Consider the following 20398-nt stretch of genomic DNA (forward strand, 5'->3'; position numbering starts at 1 on the left):
CTATATCTTTGAGCGGAATGCAATGTTTTTAACTGAGTTAAGAAACGCTTGCTTCACTTGCTTGTTTCTCAGTGTGTAAATAAAGGGATTCAACATGGGTGAAATAGAAGTAATAAGGAGCGAAATTCCTTTGTTAATAGCTACTTCATCTTTGGCTGAAGGTTTGACATAAATGAAGATGCAGCTGCCATAAGTGATGGAAACAACAATCATATGGGAAGAACAAGTGGAGAAGGCCTTCTTCCTTTGCAGGGCAGAGGGAAACCTTAGAATAGTACTAATGACATAAATGTAGGAAAGAACTACACACATGAGGGTGATGATGAAGGTCAACACAGCACACACAATAACCATCTGCTCTGTCAGCCATGTGTCTGAGCAAGAGATCTTCAGGATAGGAGAAGCATCACAGCAAAAGTGATCAATGATATTCGAGTCACAGAATTCCAGTTCTAAGCCCAAACTAATTGGTGGGAGTATGATGATCAGTGCTGCCACCCAACAGAAAAGGATGAAGTTCTTGCAGACTCTACTGCTCATGATGATTGTGTAATGCAGGGGTTTGCAGATGGCCACATAGCGATCGTAGGACATGGTGGCCAGGAGGAAGAATTCTGTCACTGCAAATAGGTCTGTAAACAACAGTTGATTGGCGCAACCAGCATAGGTGATGGACTTATCCCCAGATGATATGCTGTACAGGAATCTGGGAACACAAGCAGTTGTGAATCAAATCTCTAAGAAGGAGAAATTTTGGAGGAATAGATACATAGGTGTTTTAAGCTGTGAATCAATCAGAGTGAGGGTGATGATGCTTAAGTTTCCAGATACACTCAAAGTATAGGACAGAAATAGAAAAATGAAAAGCAAAATTTTCAGTCGAATGTCATCTGTCAGCCCCAGCAAGATGAAGGTTGATATTGAGGTTTGGTTTTTCATCTGTGATGGTTAATCCTTGCCCAATCTGCTTGAAAAAATAGACTTTGCATGAGGAACTCCAGCTTCCTGGCTGGTTTCTGATGTCAAGAGAAGTAAATCTGAGAGTGACTCTGATACAACTGGTCACTGGAGAAGCAAGCACATAGCACATGACAATGTTTCATCACCTCTTTGTGTCACATAAACTGCATATTCATTTTTAAATTGTGTTATTTCACACTACTGGTTCTAATGAATGTACACTTAGCTGCTAATCGGTCATTCAACATATAAATATCAATGGGAAAAAATGCCTCTATCAATATATTGCTTGGGTATCAAGTCTGTTTTCCTGAATGTCTTATCTCCATATATGCTTCTAGCAAGAAGTTAACACCCCCTTAAAAAAAAAAAAAAAAGCAAAACAGTGGTCTTTAAGAAAATCTTAGCATTAAAGCTTACATGTGTGCTAGTTATTACACTGGCAACGAATTACTTATCACAGGATAGTTTATCCCGTTCGAGCTTACCCAGTCCAGCTTCTTCGAGGCGTGTTTAAAACTTTTTTACTGAATATATTTTCTGAAAAATTTATTTAAATGTGTCACAATCCAAACACTAGGAGTTTTTCCTCATAGAAAATTTATTTCAAAGTATATTTGCAATATTTACCTTTGACTGTGCTTCCCAGCTACTGTTAGAATAGAATATGTTATGTATTTTCATGCTTCCTAGGACATGCTTGTGCAACAAAAATTTCTCCCCAATCTGCAAACTGCATTCTGGAACTGTATCATTGAGTGGATTACTTTATTTCTGATTCCCTTGACATTGAAAACACTAAAGCCTTCTAACGAGACGCTACAGTTTCATATTCTCTGTGCTGTTCTGTGCTTAGTCGTTCAGTCGTGTCCTACTCTGTGACCCCGTGGACTGTAGCCCGCCAGGCTCCTCTGTCCCTGGGGATTCTCCAGGCAAGAATACTGGAATGGGTTGCCATGCCCTCCTCCAGGGGATCTTCCCAAGTCAGGGATAGAACCCAGGTCTCCTGCATTACAGGAGGATTTTTTACCATCTGAGCCACCAGGGAAACCTTAGCTCTTGAGAACTTTCTTTTTTCCCATCAAACGGGTCTCATTTAGAGCAGTTTTTGATATTAAAATTATAAACTGAATTCTATTATTTCTTTCTAAACACATTTGACAATGAAGTCTGCCCACCCTGTGTAAGTATTTTTTTTTTAGTAATGTGTTGCTTCAAAATTTATTACAGAGAAAGGAGGGAATGTTAGAGTATGTTCATAGAGCTGAAAAACCATATCCATGACTTTTAATATGTTTTTGGTCAACCTTATTTCAGCTTGAAATACACTCAATCACATTGTTATGAATGACATTTAGCAGTATCCAGTTTAACAAAACTTTGCCAGTTCTTAATGATACTTCTACATTTACCTTCCATCTATATGATAATTGTTTCCTCTGTCTTTTTAACCGTTTATATATGAACTCACCTGATTTTTGCACTAATTAAACTATTCCTCACAAGGTCACCACTAGTCTATCTCATTTCACTCATTAAATACCATTCAGTCTTCATTTCACTCAAACTCTCAGCTACATGTAAGGGAATAAGCTGCCAACTTGCAAAAGTGATGATGGCATAATTTCCCCTATCTCATGTTTTCCTCAGTTTCTTCCTACCATTCTGGTCTATTTTCCATTCTCCTTGATGGTGACTTCTCTTTTGATAACCATTCTGTTAATGGGTTGACCTGCAGTTTCTTTTCTAGACAATCTGTTCTTTCACTCTGCTCTCTCTTGAAGAGATTCTCATAAATAAATTGACTTCCCTAGATTGATAATTCCCAAATTTATATATGCAGGGAAAATGCTTCCTACAGTATTCTGACTTCAACATTAAACTTATTCTTGGACATATAGATCACACACAGAGGGTTTGAATTTATTTTCCTTGGACAATTGACTTCTGTATCTTGTGCTTTTTTCAAGTGCAAATTGAGATGAAAATAATGTATACATTTTAGGATTGTACTGATAAATGTAGATAATACACACAATATCTACAATATCTATAGCTGTGACTGGAACATGGGGAACACACATCACTATTTGCTATATTAAGCATTCCTATTTCATTTCTTCATTCTTTCCTTTTGAGTGGCCTCTAGATGTGTCCATTCCAAGATTTTAAGTATGGCACTCATTTAAACTTTGCAGAGAAGTGCTTCCTTCCCTGTGAATCCCAGGTCACACGAGGACATTCCCAGTTCCTCCCCTCTTTACTCTCATCTTCAGCTTATTACCAAGTCTTGTGATTTCTTAAATTCTTCCTTGCATTTCTTACACACATTTTCCTTTTTAGCCTGTTTCTCCCATGAGAATTATACCATGGGTATCTTTATCTCATAGCTGAAATATTGCAAAAGTATATTAACATATGCTCAGCATATACCATTGCTTCTCCTGTTCAAGATTTTAAAAACAACACAATCAGAATCATTTTTCTAAAGCCCAAAATACGATAATTCTCTCCTAAGTGTTATGAAAATAATGATCTGAAGTTACCCAATTCTAGATATTTCTTTAAAGCTCATGGAAGTTAATTCATTTAAGCTCTAGCTAAGGTTTCTGAAGAGGAAGATACAGAACATATGATTGGATTTTGAATTTCAAGTGCATAGCACTTAGGTTAATTGTTTTAAGGTAATAGGTATTTGAGTAAATAAATAAATATTATATTTGCCTTAAACATTGAATATAAAGTATTTTTCTTTAAAATGATTTAGTGGGTTTTTAGAGTGACCTTTAAGAAGATTTTAAAATTTTTATATGAGCCTAATTGGTAAAATTGAACTGATCTTTTGAGACTGCCTTTAATATTAAGCAGATCTGAGTGACTGTTGCTTTCCTGTGGACTGATGTGTAGTGAGAGGAAATCTACTTCCTGTGCTTTTTACACGACTTGTGGGGTGAGAGGCAGTGTTTTTACTTCCCCTTTTCTCTTTAGCCTGCTTCCCCCATGTTACCAAGTATATGGAGTTATTGTGCATATTGATTGAGATAATCCACGCAGAGTGCCTGGTAGATGGTAAGTTAAAGCCACTTCCCCTACTTTTTCTCTCCTTCATTTTCTTCCTCCTTCTCATTTTCTTTTTGCTCCATAACTTACGCTAACTGTTACTTATATTGATGTATGATGACATTAGGGGCTTCCCCGGTAACTCAGTTGATAAAGAATCTGCCTGCAATGCAGGAGACCTGGGTTTGATCCCTGAGTTGGGAATATCCCCTGGAGAAGGAAATGGCAACCCACTCCATTATTCCTGTTGGGAAATCCCATGGACAGAGGAGCCTCGTGGGCTCCAATCCATGGGGTCACAAAAGTCAGACATGACTTAGCAACTAAACCACCATGATGACATTAATCCATAAAACTCTTGTGTTCCTTTCCTATGTTCTGCATAAAGTTATGAAGTTGGTGGACTTCCATGCCTCTGTCAACCTGTTCAGCGCTCTCTGGAGAAGTACTAACGGCAGATTCCAGAGACCTAAAATTTTGAACACAAGGCAATAGATATTCCACATTTCTTTCTCAGGTATCATTGAGTAATCATTTGGGCAGCAGTTTTCTTTTGTAAATGTGGAATTTATGCCATTCCCCCCTTCACTCTAAGGAATAAAAGGACTTCCCACGGAAGGATTAATTTATTTGTTATATGAATTGTTTCACTTATTTTTGCAGTCTATTCCACAGGAACCTAGAGATGTGTTAACTGTGTTAAGGCCTAGTGAATGAAGGCTTGTTATTTCTGTCAAGACAATAACAAATAATATCATCAGACTGCAATAGATAGGAAATTACCTATAGTTAATAAGCATCTTTATAGAAAAGAGGCACTATTCTTGGCTTGAGAGGAGAAATAACTAGCTAGCAATCAGGTAAACTTTTAGATAATATCATAAAGGAATTGATACTGTGAACTAAGCTGAGAAAATTCTAAAGCTTTCAGTGCTTTGCTGTGGCATCCTAACTCAGACCATAGTTCAGGATTCCCAAACTCTCCTGCCTTTCTAGTCACTGATTCTTATCTTCTGTGATCCCAAGTGTTAAGTGAATGCTCTGATAAATCACTTTCATTCATGTGGATTTTCTTTTTAATATATTTCAAGGATCATTTGCTTTTATGGTTAGCTCATTATAATTTGATCACTAATGACAACATTGCTGGGAATTTGGCACTTTAAGTATCTTATAGTTACCAATGGGCATAAATACGTATTGATTCATTAGAGTGACATAGTAGGATAGGTCACTTCTGTTTATCACCCTTGTTCTTATGAGCACTCACGAATTGATTTGTAACGTATTTATTGAGACTTGTGATTTAGCTGGTTCTGCTGTAGATACTAATGATAAAAAAGAGTGAACAGATAAGTAACCCATCTCTATGATGTATGTAATAAATATTTCCAGTGAGTCTAATCCCTTCATATTTCATTTTTCTGGTACTAAAAAACACTCAGGTCAGTTCAGTTCAGTCACTCAGTCATGTTCGACTCCTTGCGACCGCATGGACTGCAGCACACCAGGTCTCCCTGTCCATCACCAACTCCCAGAGTTTACTCAAACTTATGTCCATTAATTAAAAAACACTAGAAATAACTATTTTCTTTTTGGAGATATCCAAATTAATTCATTGCCATCTCTGATGTTTATTTAAATAGATAAGTCTGATATTTTGCAGAAACTAAGGAACTAGCATGTTGAATGAAGAAAAAAAAAACTGATACTGCCAAAGAAGAACATACTTACTCTAGTGGAAGGTAACCATGGTTTTAGTTGACTGTGTAATCTTCATTGTCCCCAAGATGAAACTGAAATTATAAGTGGTCTTAAATACATGCACAAATGCCCCTCTCATGAGGACATACACATTCACAGTATTTTGCAGTGGATAGTACTCTCTGAATTGTCAGCAGACTCTCTTTAAAGGTTCTATTCCACTTTAAATCTAAGAAACAATTTTTATGTCTCAAAGCTGAAATAAAAAGTCATTATTTTTAATGTCTGAGAAATACATTCATAGATTTTAAAAATATAATTTCTGATATCTCTTGGCAAAGACAGTTTTTTACACAGTGAAGTAAGATGAATGTTTTATTATCTTAGACTCTTATGGATGTTCAGGTTTCCTCTGTGTGGATAAATAAAGTGTGACTAAAGCTCAAACATGACTAATGAATCTAATATGCACTGAATTTTGGCAAAATATGTAACAGAGGCAGCAGTGGGAATTGTGTCCTTGGAGACAATAAGATGCAAAATTTTGTTAGATACATTCTAAGTGTAAAACAATAACGTTCTGATGAAAAGATATTTCTGGGTACTCTTCAACTCATATAATAAAGTATTCAGAAAACACACCAAAGTTGCTTTATGTCTATGTTTTCAATGGGAAAATATTTATATATGTATATTTTTTATATATGATAAGCTGTATACATAAAGTCAATTTCTAAGTCAATATCTGTAATTATTTCTATGGTAAAAAATATATTTGCATCACAATTTTTCGGTACCATACTCTTCTAATGGATAAACCATTATTTAATATAGCTTCTCATATTTAACTACTATAAATATAATATCAAATATTTCATATAAGCATCCTTATTTCCTTAGCTTAATATTATCAGAAGAGGAATTCCTGAGGCAAACCCGCCTACATTTTAGAATTCTGAAGGGTATTGTCACAGTTTGCTGCCAGTGTGTAATGCAGCTTGTTTATCATGAAAGCATTTGGGTCTCTCTTTGGTACTGCTGGGATTATGGGATCTGATGAATTTCACCCTTATTTCTTATTTGAGTTCTGAGTCAACTAGAGAGAGAAAGTAAACAAGTAAATGAAGATTAAAAGATCAGTTTTATTCTACAAGTATTGAAAAGATGGCTTTGGATATCCCAGTAAGAAAGTCTCAAGTTAGTGAGTTTTATATACCCCTAGATAGACAGTGCTAGAAATCTAATTCCACCCTACTACTTGACACAGACCATTTAAGTGACTTTGGAGAGTCTGAAATATGTCTGTAGAAAAGACAATGTAAAGAGGAAATGGAATAGGATGGATCAAATATATCACGTTGTTCAGTCACTAAATCATGTCTGACATTTTGTGACCCCATGGACTGCAGCAGGCCAAGCTTCCATGTCCTTCAGTACCTCCTGAAGCTTGTTCAAACTCACGTCTGTTGAGTCTGTGATGGCATCCAGCCATCTCGTCCTTTGTTGTCCCCTTCTCCTGCTTTCAATCTTTCCCAGCATCAGGGTATATCATGTGCTGTACTTCATTGCTCAGTCATGTCGGACTCTTTACGACCTGATGGACTGTAGCCCGCCAGGCTCCTCTGTCCAAGGGGATTCTCCAGTCAATAATACTGGAGTGACTTGCCGTGTGCTCCTCCAGGGAGGGTATATGATCAGTTCAGTTCAGTTCAGTCAGTTCAGTCGTGTTTGACTCTGCGACCCCATGAATCGCAGCATGCCAGGCCTCCCTGTCCATCACCAACTCCCGGAGTTTACTCAAACCCATGTCCATCGAGTCGGTGATGCCATCCAGCCACCTCATCCTCTGTCACCCCCTTCTCCTCCTGCCCCCAATCCCTCCCAGCATCAGGGTCTTTTCTAGTTGGTCAACTCTTCACATGAGGTGGCCAAAGTATTGGAGTTTCAGCTTCAGCATCAGTCCTTCCAATGAACACCCAGGACTGATCTCCTTTAGGATGGACTGGTTGGATCTCCTTTGCAGTCCAAGGGACTTTCAAGAGTCTTCTCCAACACCACAGTTCAAAAGCATCAATTCTTTGGTGCTCAGCTTTCTTCACAGTCCAACTCTCACATCCATACATGACCACTGGAAAAACCATAGCCTTGACTAGATGGACCTTTGTTGGCAAAGTACTGTCTCTGCTTTTTAATATGCTATCTAGGTTGGTTCATAACTTTCCTTCCAAGGAGTAAGCATCTTTTAATTTCATGGCTGCAACCACCATCTGCAGTGATTTTGGAGCCCCCAAAAATAAAGTCTGACACAGTTTCCACTTATTGCCCATCTATTTGCCATGAAGAGATGGGACCAGATGCCATGATCTTAATTTTCTGAATGTTGAGCTTTAAGCCAACTTTTTCACTCTCCTCTTTCACTTTCATCAAGAGGCTTCTTAGTTCCTCTTCACTTTCTGCCATAAGGGTGGTGTCATCTGCATATCTGAGGTTATTGATATTTCTCCTGGCAATCTTGATTCCAGCTTGTGCTTCTTCCAGTCCAGCGTTTCTCATGATGTACTCTGCATATGAGTTAAATAAGCAGGGTGACAATATACAGCCTTGATGTATTCCTTTCCCTATTTGGAACCAGTCTGTTGTTCCATGTCCAGTTCTAACTGTTGCTTCCTGACCTGCAGGAAGTTTCTCAAAAGGCAGGTCAGGTGGTCTGGTGTTCCCATCTCTTTCAGAATTTTCTACAGTGTGTTGTGATCCACACAGTCAAAGACTTTGGCATAGTCAATAAAGTATATCATATCCTTGTTCAAAATTCACCCATCTCAGGCAGAATAGGTAGAAGTCCAGAAATTGCACAAATAAATGATTGGAAGAAATGTCCAAATCTTAGCAATAAAATAGGAAAGTGTCTGCCTTTCTTTACAATCTAATTGTAAAAATATTCATCTAAAATCATTTAATTATCAGGAAAATGAAATTACTCTCTCCTGCAAGCAAATAGCTTTATGGAGCAAATAGCTCCATAAAGTGTATGGAGCTATTTAACATTTAAATAATTAAATAGTTATTTAAATAACATTAAAGAGTTACGGCACTGTTTAATATTAATTAAATTCTGCTCACTTTCTAATAGATACTGAATAGCACTCTTTTGATTATATGCTTGTTCCTTGATTTCTCCTCTGAAACAGCAGCCATATGATTGTTTAAATTATTTTAAATTAGTTAAATAAAATACTGTACATGTGTTCATTGAATAATTGTATGACTCATGTATTTTTTAACTTCTGAAAATTATTGCATAATAGGAGGAACCTCCACTTAGAATATGGAGAGTAGAGACTATATATTTCTTCTTAATTATTACCACATTTCTAGTAACTATTTTTCTTAATCAAATTGTCTTCATATTAAGTCAATGGTTAACAAATCATATGATTATACCCCTCAAGAGAGAAGATCAGTTCTCTTTAAGACTGAACAACTTCCACCTTTACCATTTTATTTTCACATCATCAGTGCCTTTGAATATTTTTCTGGGTCTACCATATATATATATATATATATTAGAATTTACTCCCAATAAGGGTACTAAATAAATTACCAAGGCCACTCTAAACTCATCAGTTAAAATTTGTTTCCTAATATTTTCCCAATGCCAAGTTTTTAGATATTATATCTAATGCACATCATCTAAGATCAAATGACAGTATAGATACTCTAGTAATGACCCTGAGGGATGGGATAGGGAGGGGTGTGGGAGGGGGGTTCAGGATGGGGGACACATGTACACCCATGGCTGATTCATGTCAATGTATGGCAAAAACCACTACAATATTGTAAATTAGCCTCCAATTATCATTAGTAAATTACCAAAAAAAAAAAACCCCTCCATAATGTTGATGCCCCAAGTTTAGATGATTAAATATTCTTCCAGTGTATAGGTTCTTACAACTTATAGGTACAGATTTCTTAGAAAATATTTCTAGAATGTTAATTTGTGAAATAAAATTCTTTACCACTAGCGCATTAAAAGTGTAAAGAAGATTACAAATTCTCCCCAAGTTTCAATTCTGCTTATGTTTTTTCAGAAGCTTTATTGGGAGGTATAATTGATGTACAAAAGTGTGCACATTTAACATATACAATTTGATGAGTTTCACTTATGCTTACATCTGTGAAACTATTGCCACAGTCAGGGTAGATGACACATCCATCAGCCTCATTTGTAAGGAGAGGGTAGTTGATGTTTGGATAGAATTTGGATTTTTTTTTTTTTTTTTCTTTTCAAAGGTTAAAGCCTGGATTGGTATCTTCTAAACTGGATTAATTCCTTCAAGGACTTAAAAGATGTGAGTCTAACTTTCCCACACTTAAAGAGTCTGAAGTGATAATAAAACAATGAATTATTATAGGACTCTTTTTATTCTTTATTTTCAGATAAAGGAAATTTACTGAAAACAAAACCCTCAATCTTTTTAAATGTTATGTGAGGAAATATTACTTTTTCCCAGAAATTTTTCTGGTGTTAAAAATTCTTTATATATGTAAACACTGTAAGGTTTTATTATTATCACAGAAAATGTGTATTTAACTTTTTAATCTATTTTATCCTTTATGTTTTATTAATTACAGCACTTTCAAGAATACGTTTCATTATTTTCATTAGTCATAAAAGACACTTTATTATTATTATTATTTTTAGTGTTGTATACAAGTGATGAATTCACCTTGTTTTTATTTTTCTGGAAATTTCAGTTTCACTTTTAACAATATATTGGTATATAGCACATTACTATCAGGGCAAAAAATTGAGCTTTACTGGTTAACTACTCCTTATAAATATAGACAACCATATAACCACCAACAATCAAAATAACTTTATTTTAACCTCTGTCAAGATTCAATCAAAAGTAGCTGCTATTCTAAGTTCTATTACCATATATTACATTGGCTTGCTTTTGAATTTCCTCTGAAATAATTAACACACTATGTGTTTGTACTCATCTTCTTTTGTGCAATATTTTTTGCTTGTGACATTCAAAATTCCTATCAAATTACCAATGGTGTTTTTCACAGAACTAGAATGAAAAATATTACAAGTTGTAGGGAAACATGAAAGACCCTGATTAGCCAAAGCATTACTGAGAAAGAAAGAAAAAAAAAAAAAAAAAAAAAACTGGAGGAATCAATCTTCTTTACTTCAGACTATACTACAAAGCTATAGTAATCAAGACAGTATCATACTGGCAAAAAAGCCAGAAATATAGATTAATAGAACAAGATAGAAAGCTCAGAGATAAATCCATCCACTTATGGGCACCTTATCTTTGACAAAGAAGAGAAAAATATACAATGAAGTAAAGACTGCCTCTTCAATAAACGGTGCTGGGAAAAGTGGACAGCCATGTGTAAAAAATGAAATTAGAGCACTTCCTAGCACCATACACAAAAATAAACTCAAAATGGATTAACGACCTAAATGTAAGACCAGAAACTATAAAACTCTTAGAGGAAAACATAGGCAGGACAGTTTGACATAAATTGCAACAAGATCTTTTTACATCCATCACTTAGACTAATGGAAACAAAAGCAAAAGTAAGCAAATGGGACCCAATTAAACTTAAAAGCTTTTGCACAACAAGGAAACTATAAACAAGAAGACAAGACAACACTCAGAATGAGAGAAAAATATCTGTAAACAGAGCAGCTGACAAAGGATTGATCTCCAAAATATACAAGCAGGTCATGTAGCTCAATATCAGAAAAACAGGCACCCCAACTAGAAAATGGTCAGGGACTTCCCTGGGGGCTCAGTGGTAGAGTCTGCCTGCCAGTGCAGGAGACAGGGGTTCGACCCCTGATCTTGGAAGATCCCACATGCTGTGGAGCAACTAAGCCCATTCACCACAGTTATCAAGCCTGTGCTCTACAGTCCAGGAGCTTCAACTACTGAGCCAACGTGCTGCAACCACTGTGCTCGGCAACAGGAGAACCCACTGAGGTGGGAGCCTGCACGCCACAGTGGGAGAGTAATCCCTGTTTGACACAACCAGAGAAAAGCTTGCACAGCATGGGAGAGACGGCACAGTCAAAAATAAATAAATAAGTAAAATTATATATATATATACACACATATATACATGTATATATGTGTATATATATATAAAAGGTGGAAGACACTAACAGATATTCCTCTAAAGAAAACCTACAGATGGCTGAGAAACACATGAAAAGATGATCAACATCGCTCATTCTGAGAGAAATAAAAATCAAAACTGCAATGAGGTATCCCCTCACATCAATCAGAATGGCAATCAGCCAAAATCGACAAACATTAAATGTTGGAGAGGATGTGAAGAGAAGGGTATCCTCTTGCACCATTGGTGGAAATGTAAATTGATACAGCCACTATAGGGAACAGTTTGGCGATTCCTTAAAAAACTAGGAGTAAAAGTACCATATGACCCAGCAATCCCACTATTGGGCACATACCCTGAGAAAACCATACTTCAAAAATACACATGTACCCAATGTTCACTGTAGCACTATTTACAATAACCAGGACATGGAAGCCAACTAGGTGTTCGCCGAGAGATGAGTGGGTAAAGAAGCTGCTATACGTATATACAGTAGAATACTCAGCCGTGAAAAAGACCAACTTTGAGTCAGTTGAACTGAGGTGGATGAGCAAAGAGCCTAATATAAATAGTGAAGTAAGTTAGAGAGAGGAAAAATCATATTTTAATCCATATACACGGAATCTAGAAAAATGGTACCGATGAAACTATTTGCAGGGCAGGATAGCCACACAGATGTAGAGAAAGGACTCGTGGGCAAAGCTGGGGAAGGAGAGGTCGGGATCAACTGAGAGAGCAACACTGACATACAAACACCACCGCGGGTGAGATGGACACCTAACGGGAAGGCGCTGCATAGCAAAGCCCTGCGCTCTGTGACGGCATAGAGTGGTGAGAGGGAGGTTCAGGAGAGAAGGGATGCGTGTATACTTATGGCTGATTCATATGGCATTTGGTAGAAACAAACACAGCATTGTAAAGCCTTTGTTGTTGTTGTTCAGTTGCTAAGTCATGTCCTACTGTTTTCGACCCCATGAACTGCAGCATGCCAGGCTCCTCTTTCCTTCACTATCTCCCACAGTTTGCTCAAATTCACGTCCATTGATTCAGTGATGCTAGCCAACCGTCTCATCTGTCCTCGCGTTTTCTCCTGTCCTCAATCTTTTCCCGCATCAGGGTCTTTTCCAATAAGTTGGTTCTTTGCATCAGGTGGCCAAAATGTTGGGGCTTCAGCTTCAGCATCAGTCCTTCCAAAGAATATTCAGGGTTGATTTCCTTTGGGATTGACTGGTTTGATCTCTTTGCAAGCTAGGGGACTCTGAAGAGTCTTCTCCAGCATCACAATTGGAAAACATCAGTTCTTTGGTGCTCAGCCTTCTTCATGGTCCAACTCTCGCAACTGTACATGATTATTGGAAAAACCATAGCTTTGACTATATGGGCCTTTGTTGGCAAAGTGATATATCTGCTTTTTATTTATTTATTTATTTATTTTTAATTTTTTTTAGCAAAATTTTCTTTAATTAGCAAGTGCTTTATTTTTTATTTTTTATTTTTATTTTTCAGTGGGTTTTGTCATACATTAATATGAATCAGCCATAGAGTTACACGCATTCCCCATCCCGATTCCCCCTGCCACCTCCCTCTCCCCCCGACTCCTCTGGGTCTTCCCAGCCCACCAGGCCCGAGCACTTGACTCATGCATCCCACCTGGGCTGGTGATCTGTTTCACCATAGATAATATACATGCTGTTCTTTCAAAACATCCCACCCTCGCCTTCTCCCACAGAGTTCAAAAGTCTGTTCTGTACTTCTGTGTCTCTTTTTCTGTTTTGCATATAGGGTTATCGTTACCATCGTTCTAAATCCCATATATATGTGTTAGTATACTGTAATGTTCTTTATCTTCCTGGCTTACTTCACTTTGTATAATGGGCTCCAGTTTCATCCATCTCATTAGAACTGATTCAAATGAATTCTCTTTAACGACTGAGTAATATTCCATGGTGTATATGTACCACAGCTTCCTTATCCATTCGTCTGCTGATGGGCATCTAGGTTGCTTCCATGTCCTGGCTATTATAAACAGTGCTGCGATGAACATTGGGGTGCACGTGTCTCTTTCAGATCTGGTTTCCTCAGTGTGTATGCAGAGAAGTGGTATTGCTGGGTCATATGGCAGTTCTATTACCAGTTTTTTAAGAAATCTCCACACTGTTTTCCATAGTGGCTGTACTAGTTTGCATTCCCACCAACAGTGTAAGAGGGTTCCCTTTTCTCCACACCCTCTCCAGCATTTATTGCTTGTTATATCTGCTTTTTAATATGCTGTCTAGGTTTTTCATAGCTTGCCTTGGCAGTAGCAAGTGTCTTTTAATTTCATGGCTGCAGTCACCATCCACAGTTTTCTTGGAGACCAAGAAAATAAAACTTGTCTTTGCTTCCCTTTCCCCCCATCTATTTGCCATGAAGAGATGGGACCAGATGCTAAGATGTTAGTTTTTTGAAAGCTGAGCTTTAAGCTTTCTCTTTCACCCACATCAAGAGGCTCTTTTGTTACTCTTCACTTTCTGCCATTAGAGTGGTATCACCTGCATATCTAAGGTTGTTATTATTTCTCCCAGCAATCTTGATTCCAGCTTGATTCATCAAGCCCAGCATTTAGCATGATGTACTATTCATAGAAGTTAAATAAACAGAATGACAGTATACAGCCTGTTGCATTCCTTTCCCAATTTTAAACCAGTCCATTGTTCCATGTCGCTTCTAACTATTGCTTCTTGACATGCATGCAGGTTCCTCAGGAGGCAGGTGTGGTGGGCTGGTACTCCCAACTCTTGAAGAATTTCCCACAGTTTATTGTGATCCACACAGTCAAAGACTTTAGCATAGTCAGTGAATAAGAGGCAAATGCTTTTCTGGAATTCTCTTGCTTTTTCTATGGCAGTAGTAATTGGAGCTCTGGTTCTTCTGCTTTTTCTAAACCCAGCTTGTACATCCGGAAGTTCTTGGTTCTCGTATATTGAAGCTTAGCTTGAAAAATCTTTGAGCTTGACGCTGCTAGCATGTAAAATCAGCACAGTTGTAGGGTAGTATGAAGCATTCTTTGCCATTGCCCTTCTTTGGGACTGGAAAGAGAACTGACATTTTCAGTCCTGTGGCCACTGCTGAGGTTTTTCAAATTCGCTGATATATTGAGTGCAGCACTTTCATAGAATCATCTTTTAGGATTTGAAATAGCTTAGCTGGAATTTCATCACCTCCATTAGCTTTGTTTGTAAGAACACTTCCTAAGGCCCACTCGAGTTCACACTCCAGGATGTCTGGCTAGATGAGTGACCACACTATTGTAGTTATCTGGGTCATTAATACCATTTTGTATAGTTCTTCTGTGTATTCTTTCCACCTCTTTTTAATCTCTTCTACTTCTGATACATCCTTACCATTTCGGTCCTTTATTGTGCTCATCTTTGCAGGAAACTTTCCCTTGATATCTCCAGTTTTCTTGAAGAGTTTTCTAGTCTTTCCCATTCTATGTTCATCCTCTATTTCTTTGTGTTTTTCACTTAAGAAGGCATTCTTATCTCTCCTTGCTATTCTCTGAAATCCTGCATTTAGTTGGGTATATCTTTTCCTTTCTCCTTTGCCTTTCATTTCTCTCCTTTCCTCAGCTTTGTAAATCCTCCTCAGATAACCACTTTCTTTCCTGCAGTTTTTTCCCTTGGGGATGGTTTGGATCACCGCCTCCTGAAAAATGTTACAAATCTTCATCCATAGTCTTACAGGCAATCTTCTACCAGATCTAATCCCTTGAATCTATTCACCACTCACACTGTATAATCATAAAGGATTTGATTTAGATCATACCTGAATTGCTTAGTGGTTTTCCTGACCTTATTCCATTTAAGCCTGAGTTTTGCGATAAAGAGCTTATGATCTGAGCCATAGTCAGGTCCAGGTCTTGTTTTTGATGACTTTATAGAGCTTCTCCATCTTTGGCTGCAAAGAATATAATTAATCAGTGTTGACCATTAAAGTGATGTACATGTGTAGAGTCATCTCTTAGGCTGTTGGAAAAAGGTGTTTGCTATTAACTGTGCATTCTCTTGGCAAAACTCTATTAGCCTTTGCCCTGCTTCATTTTGTACTCCAAGGCAAATTTGTATGTTATTGCAGGTACCTCTTGGATTGCATTCCAATCCCTCCTTTTTTGGTTTTAGTTCTAGAAGGTCTTGCAAGTCTTCATAGAACTGTTCAACTTCAACTTCTTTGGCATTAGTGTTTGGGTCATAGACTTGGATTACTGTTATACTGATTGGTTTGCCTTGGAAACGAACTGATATCATTCTGTCATTTTTGAAATTGCACCCTACTACTGGCTTCCCTGATGGGTCAGAGGGTAAAGCATCTGCCTGCAATGCAGGAGACCCAGGTTCAATCCCTGGATTGGGAAGATCCTTGGAGAAGGAAATGGCAACCCACTCCAGTACTCTTGCCTGAAAAATGCCATGGATGGAGAAGCCTGGTGAGCTATAGCCCATAGGGTTGCAGAGTCGGACATGACTGAGCAACTTCACTTCACTGAATTTCAGACTCTTTTGTTGACTATGAGGGCTACTCCATTTCTTCTAAGGGATTCTTATCCACAGTAGTAGATATAATGGTCATCTAAACTAAATCCTCCCATTCCCATCTATTTTAGTTTACTGATTCCTAAGATGTCAATGTTCACATTTGCCATCTCCTGCTTGACCTTGTGTGACTTACCTTGATTCATGGACCTAACACTCCAGGTTCATATGCAATACTGTTCTTTGCAGTACTGGACTTTACTTTCACTGCCAGACATATCCACAACTAAGCATTGTTTACACTTTGGTCCCGCCGCTTCATTTTTTTCTGGAGCTATTCATAATTGCTCTCCACTCAAATTTTTAGATAAACACATTTACAATTAGATTGTAAAGACAAGCCCTCTCCTGCTTCATTTCTAAGATTTGAACATTTTTTTTTCAATTATTTATTTGCACAATCTCCTGACTCTCTCCCATCTATCTTTCTCCTGATCTGTGGATTTGGAACAAGGACATGATATATTAGATACATCTTATATACTGTCCTCTTTTATAGTGTGTTTCTGAGTTTTCAAACTCTTCTCAGTCATTTGGCAAAAGCCTCTGCCCCACGTCGTGATGTGTTTTGGGTTTCCAGCACTACCTGTCTGTGTGTGTGCGCATGTCAGTCACTCAGTCATGTCCAACTCTGCGACCCCACGGACAGTAGCCCACCAGGTTCCTCTGTCCAAGGTATTCTCCAGGCAAGAGTATTGGAGTGGGTTGCCATTTCCTTCTCCAGGGTATCTTCCCTACCCAGGAATTGAACCTGAGTCTCCTGCATCGCAGGTAGATTCTTTACCGACTGAGCTACAAGGGAAGCAACTTAATAATATGATGCACATTGAAGGAGCTGAGAATTCCAGAGTTATGATCGGTCATTGTCAAGTCAAAGAAGAAAATGACTATTCATTGCATTGATTAGATTTATTTTTTACCCAATGGCCATGGCCTTGTAATTTCATACAAGGTTTCTCAGTTCAGTTTCACTTGACTTTGTGAGGAGCTTGAGAAGAAGTACAAGTCAGCAATGAGAAACAATACATCATTACCTACATTCATACTCCTGGACTGACAGATGACGCTCCAATGCAGGTTCTGATTTTTATATTTCTGCTTGTCTCCTACTTATTGAGTGTCACTGGGAAACTGACCATCCTTATACTCACTTTAGTAGACTCTCGCCTTAAAACTGCCACATACTTTTTCCTGAAACACTTCTCCTTTTTAGAAACCTTATTCACCACGGTGTGCATTCCCAGATTCTTATACAGCTTATCAACTGGGGACAAGACTATTTCCTACAATGCTGTGCTGCCCAGCTATTTTTTGTTTTTCTTTTTGGAGAACAGATTTTTTTTCTCCTGGCCATCATGTCCTATGACTATTATATGGCCATCTGCAAACATTTACTTTATGCAACCATCATGAACAGCAGAGTCTGTGGAAGACTTGTTATTTGCTGTTGGATAGCAGGTTGGCTGGTCATATTTCCATCACTCTGCCTGGGCTTAAACATGGAGTTCTGTGACTATAGTCATTGACAATTTTCTCTGTGATGCTTCTCCTATGTTGAAGATTTCTTGTTCAGACACAAGTTTCATAGAACAGTTGGTTGTTGCCCTTACTGTGTTGACTAACTTCAGGACATTTCTGTGTGTAGTTCTGTCATATATATACATCATCAAGACCATCATAAAGTTTCCTTCTGCCCAGCAAAAGATGAAGGCCTTTTCTACCTGTTTTTCTCACATGATTGTGGTTTCTATCACCTATGGTAATTGTATCTTCATCTATGTCAAACCTTCAGCAAAAGATGAAGTGGCAATTAATAAGGATGTTGGTGTTTACTAATTCAGTTGTCCCCATTTTAAACCCATAAATTTAAAGCCTGAGGAACAAGCAAGTGAAAGTTTTTACAGACTTAATCAAAAGAATTTCATGGTTTCAAGGAAGTAAAGGAATGCTGAAACTCAGCATAAAATATAAATTTAAAAAGAGCATTTGACCTTGAAGTCACAGGCTTCATCACTTAACTAATGTGCCCTGTTGTTTATATTAACATTCTTATACCACTGTTACTATTTAATCTTGGATCCAAAGCCATCTTTTCAATGCCTGTTGAAATAGACAAGTTGTTTCATTTCAACTCTTGTTGAAAATAAACTTTCTACAAGATGACAACTCATATCAAAAGAATATGAAAGTGAATTTCTAGGAAAAGGACCTTACCTAAACTCTAATCTCACTGTGACCAATAAAGTAACTAGTAAATCTTATGTGGAAAAAAATTGAATTCTTGAACTGATAGTAAAATAATGGAGTGACAGCATCTATTGTCTTGTTTTGCATGTAAATGTCAAAAAAGTATATATATATACACACACACACATATATGATTAGAATTTTTCTTTTCAAACAGGAATAACGGAAGATAATAATGGTTTAGTTTGAGCAAAAGGAAAGGATTATTTTGCTAGAGAGGAAAATAAGAGTTTAGACACCTGAAGATACACATGTACCTTGTAAAAGAAAGTTTAAAGCCCAAATATTTAGATTCACTGGATTCTCATTCAAGCGAAGAATCCTGTACATTAATTCATCACTGAGGTGACAGTCATTTTACAAAAATATGCTGAGAAAATAAAACCATCCTTGGGATGATAAATCAAGACTAGTACTGAAACACATAGTACAATGGAAGTCCTAAATATCACTAATTTGAGTCAACATGAGCCAGCAAATTGCAGCAAATTAAAGTCCTTAAATATCAAGAAAATTAAACCAGCAAAATACAAGGAAGCCTTGTGATACAGACAAGGCATTCAATATAAAGGCAGAGATTATCTTTAACATTGATAAAACAAGGTATGGCCTTTACTAGTATTTCTCAAGGAGTGATGTTCTACATCTGGTTATTTTATTCCTTTCACATTTCTCACCATAAATTGCAATGGTCCAGACTGGAATGTTTTTGACTTTCATTTCTAGGGTGACATTCAAGGCATCACCTCTTACAAAGATTTCCTTCCCAGCATCCCTCTCTAGGGCTCTGTGTGGAACCCTGTGTATGGACAGCTGTCACTTTCTTCAGTTTGTTATTATGCAATAACAAATTATCCTCAAATCAGTGGTTTCAAACTTGAGTTTCTGAGTCAGTGGAGTGTTTCTGTCTTTGAGCAGATATCAGCTGATCTTGGCTGGGTTTGTTTATAGGACTGTCACTAAGGATAGCTATGTCTTATTGTCAGATCAGGCCTCACTCACAACTTTAGAGATTGAATGACTCCTCTCTAAGATAAATGAACCCTCTTCCAGATGGTGTTTTATCTTCCAGCTAACAGTTGTTCACATGGTAAGACCATGAGGCACCAGGAGAGAAAATGTAAGCAGGCAAGGCTTCTGAAGTCCTATACACAATATCCCCAACTCCAATAATTTGGCCACCTGATGAGAAAAACTGACTCATTTGAAAAGACTGTGATGCTGGGAAAGGTTGAAGGTGGGGGGAGAAGGGGATGACAGAGGATGAGATGGTTGGATGGCATCACCGACTCAATGGACACGAGCTTGAGTAGGCTCCGGGAGTTGGTGATGGACAGGGGAGCCAGGCTTGCTGCAGTTCATGGTGTCACAAAGACTTGGACATGACTGAGTGGCTGAATTGAACTGAACACAGTTCTACTAGGCAAGCAAGTCACAGGACCAACCAACATTCAAGGGAGAAAAACAGAATCACTTGTGCATGAAAGAAGCTGGGACACACATTGCAGAGGGTGTGGATACAGAGAGAGCAAGCCATCTTTGCCATCTAATTTCCACAGAAACTATGCTTCCCCTAAGTGTCATGAATTTTCCATCTATTTTGTCTCAAGTATTACTATTATGTATTTAGTGTGCATATGAATCCCTGTGAAGACAAAGATGATCAATATTGCTTTTTCAAGAAATGTTGGTTGAATAAATTCCATATAAAACATGAA

At 37.7% G+C, this 20398-nt stretch overlaps 2 pseudogenes; one reads left to right on the forward strand and one right to left on the reverse strand.

Annotated features, from left to right (window-relative positions):
• On the reverse strand, positions 1–939 carry LOC136166189 (olfactory receptor 6C2-like; annotated as a pseudogene).
• Positions 940–6888: 5949 nt separating this feature from the next.
• LOC136167594 (olfactory receptor 6C2-like) lies at positions 6889–18423 on the forward strand (annotated as a pseudogene).
• Positions 18424–20398: the final 1975 nt, after the last annotated feature.

The sequence above is a fragment of the Muntiacus reevesi genome, chromosome 4 (assembly GCF_963930625.1).
Source record: "Muntiacus reevesi chromosome 4, mMunRee1.1, whole genome shotgun sequence".
NCBI classification, from domain to species: Eukaryota; Metazoa; Chordata; class Mammalia; order Artiodactyla; family Cervidae; genus Muntiacus; species Muntiacus reevesi.